General features: G+C 41.8%; 1 pseudogene; it reads left to right on the top strand.

Annotated features, from left to right (window-relative positions):
- Positions 1–8,494: 8,494 nt before the first annotated feature.
- Positions 8,495–8,612, top strand: LOC124712621 (annotated as a pseudogene).
- Positions 8,613–10,047: the final 1,435 nt, after the last annotated feature.

The following is a 10,047-nucleotide window of genomic DNA, read 5'->3' as shown; positions in this document are numbered from 1 at the left end:
GTGCTCAGAGCCATTTGAACCATTTTTTTGTCAGTATGTTGAGAAATAAATATTTACACGTAAAGGATAAAAATGTAGGAAGTTTGTAAATTTGTCTTATTTAAGGTGAGTACGATTGGTGAAGTTGCTCAAAACATATTCCAATTATTACCTATTAATGATATTTTATCCCTCCTGAATAATTTGATACATTAGTTGCTGATTAATTCCCATTGGCAATGAAGTTTTTATTATTCAAAGTTAATAGCGCAAGTGCAGAAAAATCCAATCCTTCTGCATCGACTTCCTGAAGTATCTCTATCCCCGGAACTATTCAGTCTAGAAGGTTGTGGTTTTGAGCTATTTATTCCTTGAATTCATTTTAATGTTCTTGTCAAAAGGTTGGATGCAGTGTGTAAACAGAAATGGCGGTATTGCGAGTACTTTTTGTGGAGACTCTAAATCGTAAGGAAGACTTACAGACCAAAACATTCATAATACCAGCAGTACTATAGAATGGCAATAAGAAACAATACACATGACCTGCATGGGTTGAAAAGAGCAGTGCGGTCTACATTCTTCCACAAATTATCCACTGTTGATACACCTATAAATGGCCTTTGCTCACGTATTGCTGATTCATGGAGCAAGTACCGCAAAGCTCAGGCAGCGGGTACAGAGGAGCAATTTAGGCCCAAAAACAGCATGCCGTCTTCCGTGATGGAAGCTATTAAACCAATATATAGAGAGTTAGCTCTTCCTGACCTTCTGTCCAAATGTCTCCATTGTCGAACGCAAAACCCGAATGAGCCCTTCAACAGCGTCATTTAGACCCGCCTACCAAAAAAATCTTTGTAGGAATGGAAACTCTATGCTTGGGTGTTTGTGACGCTGTGATATCGTTTAATGATAGTAATAAGGGAAGAATTAAAGTACTAGAGCAACTTGGTATCACTCCAGGAGTCAGAACATTGCAAGCCTTCAAGCGAATGGAATGACTTAGGATCATGAAATGCCAGCGTCCTGCAGAGCAAATGACTAAAGAAGCAAGAGGCAGAAAAAGGAAGACGCTTTCACGTTTTCAGGGCGATCAGGAACAGCGTCCAGATAATGCTGATTATGGGCCTGGTTGTTTTAGGAGCTGGTCTGCCTCCACGTTTGAGTTAATATCAAATGAAACGTTTAAACTTGATATCCAGAAAATGATTTTTTTTAATACTTCAACAATTTTACACTATGCTATCTCGTAGTATACTACTGCTACTGAACCACAAAACCATTTCTACCTATTACCGTTTTTTACATACAGAGTCGTGAGTGGACTTTAAAAAAATTTAACATAGATTTTAAAAAATCATAACAAACTAATTATTTATCCTGCATGTTATGATTCTGGTTAAGTAATCAGAAAAGGAGTGAAACTATACTTCCCAAATATTTCAGACTCTATGTGTCAAAGGTTCTGAGATAATGGGTTATCAAAATTTGCAAATTTATCACTGTAGGTGTAGGATGTAGTATTGCCCTTAAAAAGCGTTCAGATTTTTCACACAAAAAATTCAGGGTGGATTAGTTTTCAGTAGGCATCCGTAAACAAAAAATAATTGTTAGTGGTCAGAAGCGAAATGGTGGCTCACAGCATGGGAGCCAGCAATACCAACCACTATACAGCACTGCATAGGCCAGTGCTGGCAGCAATATGTTCCATATAAGATTGTATATATTGTGATACAACTGTTACATATCGCTACGCAATATTGTTTCATTTTTCTGCCACTAGTCTGTGGTTGTTATGTTGAGAGTACTAGAGACGTTTGCTTGGGGAGGAAGATTTCCATTTTTCTCACATGGAAGGTGTGCTCCCTGTGTGGTCTTCAATTCCCGTTTGTTGGCAGAAGACGGTCAATCAGTGAGTCTCATCAGGAGGGAGGAACATCCCCAGCGATATATGCAGTTTTCCTGGAGTAGGGCTGCGGCCCGCTCCTTGCTTTTGTTGGGTAGAGCCGTCACCTCTCCTTGTTGCGGGGCGAGACTGCCTGCCGCAACTTCCAGTCCCCAGAGAATAACTGTGCAACACATTTTCCCCTTTTCTGTATGGACATCAAAGGACAGGATTCCGCAGCACCATCCAACCATCCAATCATCCTGAGAAGTCTTTCGCTTTCGCTCCAAAATTTTGGTTCGTCCAGTTGAATGAGCCACCAAAGCTACCGTGCTTGGCCCAAGGAAGTTGTTCAGGCTCCAGGCCAGTACCAAATTCCTGTTTGCTAGAGTGTGTTTCGCACGCGGAAGTTTCTACTACATTTTCCTGTTTTTACGTGTAATAAGCAGTATTTTCGTTCTTCATATTGCCAACAACATTGAGTCGTCTCCTCCAAAAATGGTTCAAATGGCTCTGAGCACTATGGGACTAAACTTCGAAGGTCATCAGTCCCCTAGAACTTAGAACTACTTAATCCTAACTAACCTAAGGACATCACACACATCCATGCCCGAGGCAGGATTCGAACCTGCGACCGTAGCGGTCGCGCGCGTCTCCTCCACGTGGATTTATTTGGAAGTGGGCTAATTGAGGGTTGTCAACTAACTTTGGGGGCTATACGGCTCCTGGTTGCAATCTGACACTGATCGGCACAAGCTAGCCGATTTTTGGGGAAATGTAAGTGTGCCGATGCAGTAGTATGATCCGTATTCTGAACAGCTCGCAAAATCCTTGTTCTGCCACGCAACTCGTGTTATTATTTGATTGAAAATTTCGGTCTCTTTTGTCTCACTAAGTTAGAATTCTCAAGCTGCCCAGATGAGGAAATTTTGCTGTGTTTTCTGCTTGCAGTCTCCCATACAATGTGCTACTCCCCTAACCCTCGGTGTTCACTTCCTTTTCTGTAATTCCTATTACGAGTTTAGCCACCATTGCTCTCTGTCTCTATATTTTGTGACCTGTGTGCATTACAAAGAGCAAACAGAAATCTGTTATACTCAGAAGTGGCATGCATTTCACGCTTCTTAATTGTACTATAATTTTCCCACAGTCCGCTGAATTACATCACTAATGTCGATTTGCAATAGGGTTTTGGAACATATACTGTGTTCGAACATTATGAATAACCTCGAATAAAACGATTTATTTACACATAGTCATCACGGATCCAGATAACATCGTTCTTGTGAAACAGAACTAGTTCTTTATACTCTAGAACTAATGAGCGCTATCGACAGGGGATATCAAAATGATTCCACATTTTTAGATTTCCAGAAGGCTTTCGACACCGTTCCTCACAAGCGGCTTCTATCCATACTGCGTGTCTATGTAATATCGCCTCAGTTGTGCGACTGGATTCATGATTTCCTCTCAGAAAGGTGACAGTTCGTAGTAATAGACGGAAAGTCATCGAGTGAAACAAAATTAATATTCGGCATTCGCCAAGGAAGTGTTGTACGCACTCTATTGTTCCTGATCTAAATTAACGACATCGGATACAATCTGAGTAGCTCTCTTAATTTGTTTGTAGATGATGTTGTCATATACCGTCTTGTAAAGCCATCAGACGAACAAAACGAGTTGCAAGATGATTTAGATAAGATATCTATATGGTGTGAAAAGTGGCAATTGACCCTGAATAGAGAAAAGTGTGAAGTTATTCACATGAGTACTAAAAGAAATCCGCTAAATTTCGATTACATTATGAGCCATACAAACCTGAAGGCTGTAAATTCAACTAAATACATAGGGATTACAATTACATATAACCTAAATTGGAACGATCACATTGATAATGTAGTGTGTAGAGCAAAAGAAAGACTGCGATTCACTGGCAGAACACTTAGAAGGTGCAACAGGTCTACTAAAGAGACTGCTTGCACAACACTTGCCCGCCCTATTCTGCAGTAACACTCTGCGGTGTGGGGTCCGCATCAGGTGGGGCTGACGGATGACATCGAAAAAGTCCAAAGGAGGGCAGCTCGGTTTGTACTATCGTGATGTAGGGGAGGTAGTGCCACAAACATGATCCGTGAATTGGAATGGCAATCATTAAAACAAAGGCTTTTTCCGTTGCGACGGGATGTTCTCATGAAATTTCAATCACTAGTTTTCTCCTCCGATTGCGAAAACATTCTGTTGGTACCAACCTACATAGGGGACAATGATCATCAAGATAAAATAAGAGAAATCAGGTCTCACACAGAAAAATTTAAGTGCTCGTTTTTCTCGCGCGCCGTTCGAGAGTGGGACAGTAGAGAGACAGCTTGAAGGTTGTTCATTGAACCCTATGCCCTGCACGTTATTGTGAATAGCAGAGTAATCACGTAGACGTAGACGTAGACATAGGAGAGGTCGTGCTGCGCCACTCCATTTTGTCCTACACGTTATACAACAAGATTGTTTTATTATAACGATAAACTGTAGGATGCATGTTTCTAATACTCACTCGTGCTTGGTTCAAATGGTTCAAATGGCTCTAAGCACTATGGGACTAAACATCTGAGGTCACCAGTCCACTTGGCTTAGAACTACTTAAACCTAACTAACTGCGACCGTAGCAACAGCGCTCGCGCCTGGCGTAAGCACATGTAACTCCAATGACTGAATGTTTAGTTCCGCTTATTTTAAGCCGTGTGGTTTTTTTTATCGGTTATTACGTTTCACATGAACTGTGAAACATATTCATCCTCTCACTATATGCAAGTGATCATATAGCATCATACGTTGGGTTCTGTGACATTGAAATGTACGTATTCGTAACGTTACTGTTGCCACGTTTCACAAAAGAAGCTTCATTTCCAGAAGTTAAACGTATCGATGTGCTTTCTACACCTACGGCAGGCGTATGTCGATATGTAATGTGGAGAACATATGATAGCAGCACAGAAATTATTTCACTATTTTGTATAAATGTATCGTGTCTGCTGCGTACAGACCAGTTTTTTTAGACGAGTGTTTCATTTCCATTTCAGAAAAGATCATGGTTTGTTTAACGCTAAGCGAGTAGGTTTGTTTTCAATACGTATGTGGTGAAGCACAACAACATGCTGACCTCTGAACAGTAGCTTCTTTCAGGTTTTCATGTAAATTTCCTTCACCAAGACAAGTGTTATTAATTAGATTCGATGTTTGAGGAGTATGTAGTTTTAGCTGAGTACCTATACGTAATTTATGCATATTGGTGGTGTGATTTATATCAAGAAGGTTGTACAAATGCATCTTTTCTTGTGGTATTCTTTCTGTTGTGTAAGTCGACGAGAAAATTGAAGTTCCTAGCGACGCCAGCTGTCAATAAAGTGTTATTCACAGCAAGCAGCCTATGGAATTAACATGAATTCGTTGAAATACAAATCGGATACGTAGGGTGGTCAGAAACATAGAATGAAGGCTTTCACGACGGGATGACATAGCTGCTGCTAAACATTTCGGGATGTAAAATCGTGCTCAAAGAATCTCTTCTGTTCCTGACGTTTCGTCCAGGACTGCGCTGGATATCCTCAGAAGCTGTCTTTCCGATTGACCGGCCAGACGTCCGAGAGCGACATAAAATACTGTAGGAAAGGGGGTGTGGTCAGAGTAACTCATGGTGAGCAGAGAGAGTCCTTGTCAGACATAAAACTTAACTATAGATTGTCGTCTTGTCAAAGATAAAACTGTCCAGCAATTCGACAGAGCTACTGTCCATATGTGGCTAAGTTTCATTGCGTCCTCTTACCTAATAAAATTATCTTGATGCTTATAAATTTCAATGGCTTCTCTACATAGTAGTGCATAATAATTTGACGTTGTAGATAAAATTTCTGCTTCCAAAATCTTCACTTCGTGGTTTGCTGACTGAAGAGCATGCTCTGCTACAGCATTTTGCAGGAGATTCTCCTCATTAAAAACATTGCCTTACTTCGAGTCATTTCCATTGGGACGATGAAATTTATGAGCAACTTGATGGTGTAGCAACGGGTAACCCGTTACGTCTTGCGATCGCTAATTTCTATACGGAGAAATTTGAACAATTCTGGACAAAGCTGGTATCGTTTTGTAGATGACGCATTTGTGGTTTTGTCCCATGGTAGAAAGCCTTTAGACGAGTTATTTGATCATTTAAATAAAATTAATCCCAAAATCCAGTTCACCATGGGAATGGAAAATGATAACAGAATATCTTTCTTGGATGTTTTAGTTATGAGACAGTCCGATGGAAGTTTGGAACATAAAGTTTTTCGAAAAGTAACACATACGGACAGATATTTGCAAAAACTCCATTGACCATCCACAATCAAACAGGGCTGTCATTAGAAGTCTTGTGGATAGAACCGAACGGATATGCACATCGAAATACCTGGACGTTGAAATAAACCATGTCAAGAAGGCTTTCGAGAAAAATGGCTACTCAGGAAAAGAAGTAAAGATAATTCTGCGACCAATGAACAGAAGACCGATGGACACGGATGAACCACAATGACGAAAAAATGTAGTTTCTCACCCTTATATTAAAAAGGTAAAGGATCATATCAGTAAGATTTTACAGAAACATAACACTTTACACCAACAAAGAAAATAAGTCAAGTACTCCGATCTGTGAAGGATAAACGCCCTCCTCTGTCGACATGTGGTGTATACAAAAAATGCCGTGTACGTGTGGTAAAGTTTATAGTGGAACTACCAAGAGGAGTGTAAATACACGGCTAAAAGAGCACAAAAGTCTTTGTCGAACAGGAAAAATAGTGAAATCAGCTGTAACAGAGCGTGCTATTCAGTCTGGAAAGTGAAGTTTTTGAAAACAGAAATTGTATCCACAAGGTCAAATTACTATCCACCACCATGTAGAGAAGTCATTGAAATTTATAAGCATCAGGGTAATGTTGATAGGAAAGAGGAAAGCAATGAAACTTAGCGACATATGGACAGTAGCTCTGCAGAATCGCTAGACGGGTTATCTTTGACAAGACGACAATCGATAGTTAAGTTTCTTATTTCTGACCACATGAGTAATATTTAGCCGAGAGTGAACTAACCTAGAATAACTACATAAAAGTAATTGCACGATAACAAAATGCCGGGATCCATTGGAAGAGCCCTAGGGAAATGTAGATGGTGCGCGAAAGAAATAAGAATATTTTTTTTTAATTTCACGTCTGTGGTCACAGATTTTTTATATGTTACTATAGACGTGAAATATAAGAAATTTATTCTACATATTTGGGTCGCTGTTCCATTCGTTACCATGTCGCAGCTCGTGAAAGAAATGACTTCAAAAACCCTTGTCGGACGGATTATCTACGATTGATTATCACCGCCAGGTCGGGTGCCTTACCAAGCAAAGTGAGGTGACGAAAGTGATGGGATACCGCCTAACACTTTTTCGGACATCCATTTGCCCAGCGTTGTGCAGAAACTCAACGTGGCATAGACTCAACTGATCGTTGAAAGTCCCATACAGAAATACTGAACCAGGCTGCTGCTATAGACTTCCAGCTAAAGTGCTGCCGGAGCAGAATTTTTTGCAGTCACTAACCTGTCGATTATGTACCACGTCTGGCGAACTGGGAGGCCAGATCATTAGCTCGAATCGCCCAGAATGATCTTCAAACCAATCGCGAACAGTTGTGACCCAGTGACGTTGCACACTGTCGTTCGTAAAATTTCCATCGTTGGTTGGGCACATGAAGTCCGTGAATGGCAGCAGGTTGCGGGCTTTCATATTAAACTACGTACCCTCTGACTCAGAGTTGAAATATTAAAAGTTTTGGTTGGTTTCATTGTCTAGGGACTGGGATACTAGTTGCCACGTTACAAGCCAACTACTGCTGAGTCTAAAGTATACAATATGAGTAGACACATGAATCAAATAGTCGAAGGTTCCTATCACTCGGCAATTGTGAATTTTTAATGCAACATAGTGATTTATAAACGAAAGATTGCAATTAAATGAAATCTGCAGGTACTATCTTAACGACTTTAAATGATGAGTACGATAGCAGAAGTACCTTTTAGAATGCAAAACACTTATTGGTGTTGATGGTCCAACAATTAAGTAATATATAAGTTGAATAACGGGGGCACAATAGATTCCTACTTCACGTAATTAGTTATGAACAACAACATAGCTCGAAAGATATTTACTTCCAAACGCATACTACGTCTTCACTGCAGAGGCCACAGAAATTGCATGAGTGCGCAGATCGGCACTACGAAATATTTCTATCTTCCGCTACCACGCGCAAAACTGCTCCAATCTCCAAGTCGTTCCCGCGACCGTGCGTCCGTCGCACACATACTGTCCAAGCCTCTCTGTCCTGTGCGACCGTCCCTTGCGCCGCAATGTTCAGCAAAATCTTCCTGTATAATCCTACAGACGGTACTCCTAGTACTCCTCCTCCATCCTCCCCCCCCCCCCCCCACAAACACACATACCTCACCCTACCATCGAACTGTTCCCTCTTCCATTCACGAGTGGGGTGTGGGATGAACGGCTATCGAAAAATATTCGTATTTTCTCAGTGTAGCAATTTCAGGAAATTAATTTACGAAGAAGGCAACGGCCTTGCCGCAGTGGATACACCGGTTCCTGTCGGATCACCGAAGTTAAGCGCTGTCGGACGTGGCCAGCACTTGGATGGGTGACCATTCGGGCCGCCATGAGCTGTTGCCATTTTTCTGGGTGCACTCAGCCTCGTGATGCCAATTGAGGAGCTATTCGACCGAATAGTAGCGGCTCCGGTCACAGAAAACCATCGTAACGATCGGGAGAGCGGTGTGCTGACCACACGCCCCTCCTGTCCGCATCCTCAGCTGAGGATGGCACGGTGGTCGGATGGTCCCGATGGGCCACTTGTGGCCTGAAGACTGAGTGGCATTTACGAAGAATCAATATGTTGTCCGACTCCTCCCGTAACGCACTCTGTCAGAATTTCAATGGTAAACCTCCCACGATGCAGAGGGCCTCTCTAACAGTGTGTGCCACTGGAATTTTCTCAACATCCCCATAACGCTTTCGTTCCGACTAAACGCTCTCGTGACCGACCACCCCGTTCTTCCTAGAATCTCTTCTGTTAATGAGACCTGGTAAGAGTCGCAAAGTGGTGAGTAATGCTCACAAATCGAATTTTGTGAGACGCTTCATTCGTGGATTAATAAGACTTTCGTTAAAATTATTCGAATGAATAACACCATAGCATATGCTTTCTCTATAATTTCTTTTATTTGCTCATTCAACCTTACGGCACTCTGGTTGGTTACTCGTAGCTACTTTAGGTACTTAACAGTTTGCAGTGAGTCGTCACCTCTCCGTCTGGTTAACTCCATTGTCTACAGTATTAAAAATACAAAACATGGGGACCACATAATCATCGTTTCATAACAGTCAAAACGTTCCACACGCGTCGTTTTCTCTTTTTTTCTTTTTTACACGTAATCACAAAGCATAGTTAGTATCATTACCCGTTTTAGACACAGAATGAACGTCTTCAGAGCTCAAAAATATTAGGTGGAATTTGGCAAACGAAGCACCCTCTTCGCGCGTTGTCAACGTGTCCACAAAGTACAAGGCGCGTCCAGTACCTTTTTTTCTAGGCCAGCTTCGACTGAAAAAATGCGGGTTTGCTGTGGAACATTGTGTAATGCTCCCGCTGCAGCCCTTACAGTTTCATGAAATCTGATAGGTGGCAGCACTAAACGTAGTCTTCAAAATGGCGTCTGTAACAGGAGTGCGATACAAACAGAAAGGTGTCGTTGGGTTTCTTTTGTTGGGAAACTAGAGCATCGTAGATATTGAGACATGCTTGCAGAATGCTTTCGCAGACCTGGCAGTGAACAAAAGCACGGAGAGTCGTTGGTCGAAGCGTGTGTCATCACCGCAACAAGGTGGAGCAAACAAGTCCGATCTCCCCGCGTGCCGGCCGGCCGCGCACAGCTGTGACTCCCGGACTGCTGGAACGTGCGGACAGTCTCATTCAAAGTGATCGATGGCTCGCAATGAAACACTTCGGTGCACAACTCGGACTCTTAATGAGTAATTCTGCTTGATGTTGTCCCCCATGATATAACTATTAACTCTCAAGTGTACTGTGCTACCCTCAGAAAATTGA

The sequence above is a fragment of the Schistocerca piceifrons genome, chromosome 8, assembly GCF_021461385.2.
Source record: "Schistocerca piceifrons isolate TAMUIC-IGC-003096 chromosome 8, iqSchPice1.1, whole genome shotgun sequence".
NCBI lineage: Eukaryota > Metazoa > Arthropoda > Insecta > Orthoptera > Acrididae > Schistocerca > Schistocerca piceifrons.
Note: the sequence above shows the minus strand (reverse complement) of the source record. Positions and strands in the feature narration are given on the sequence as shown.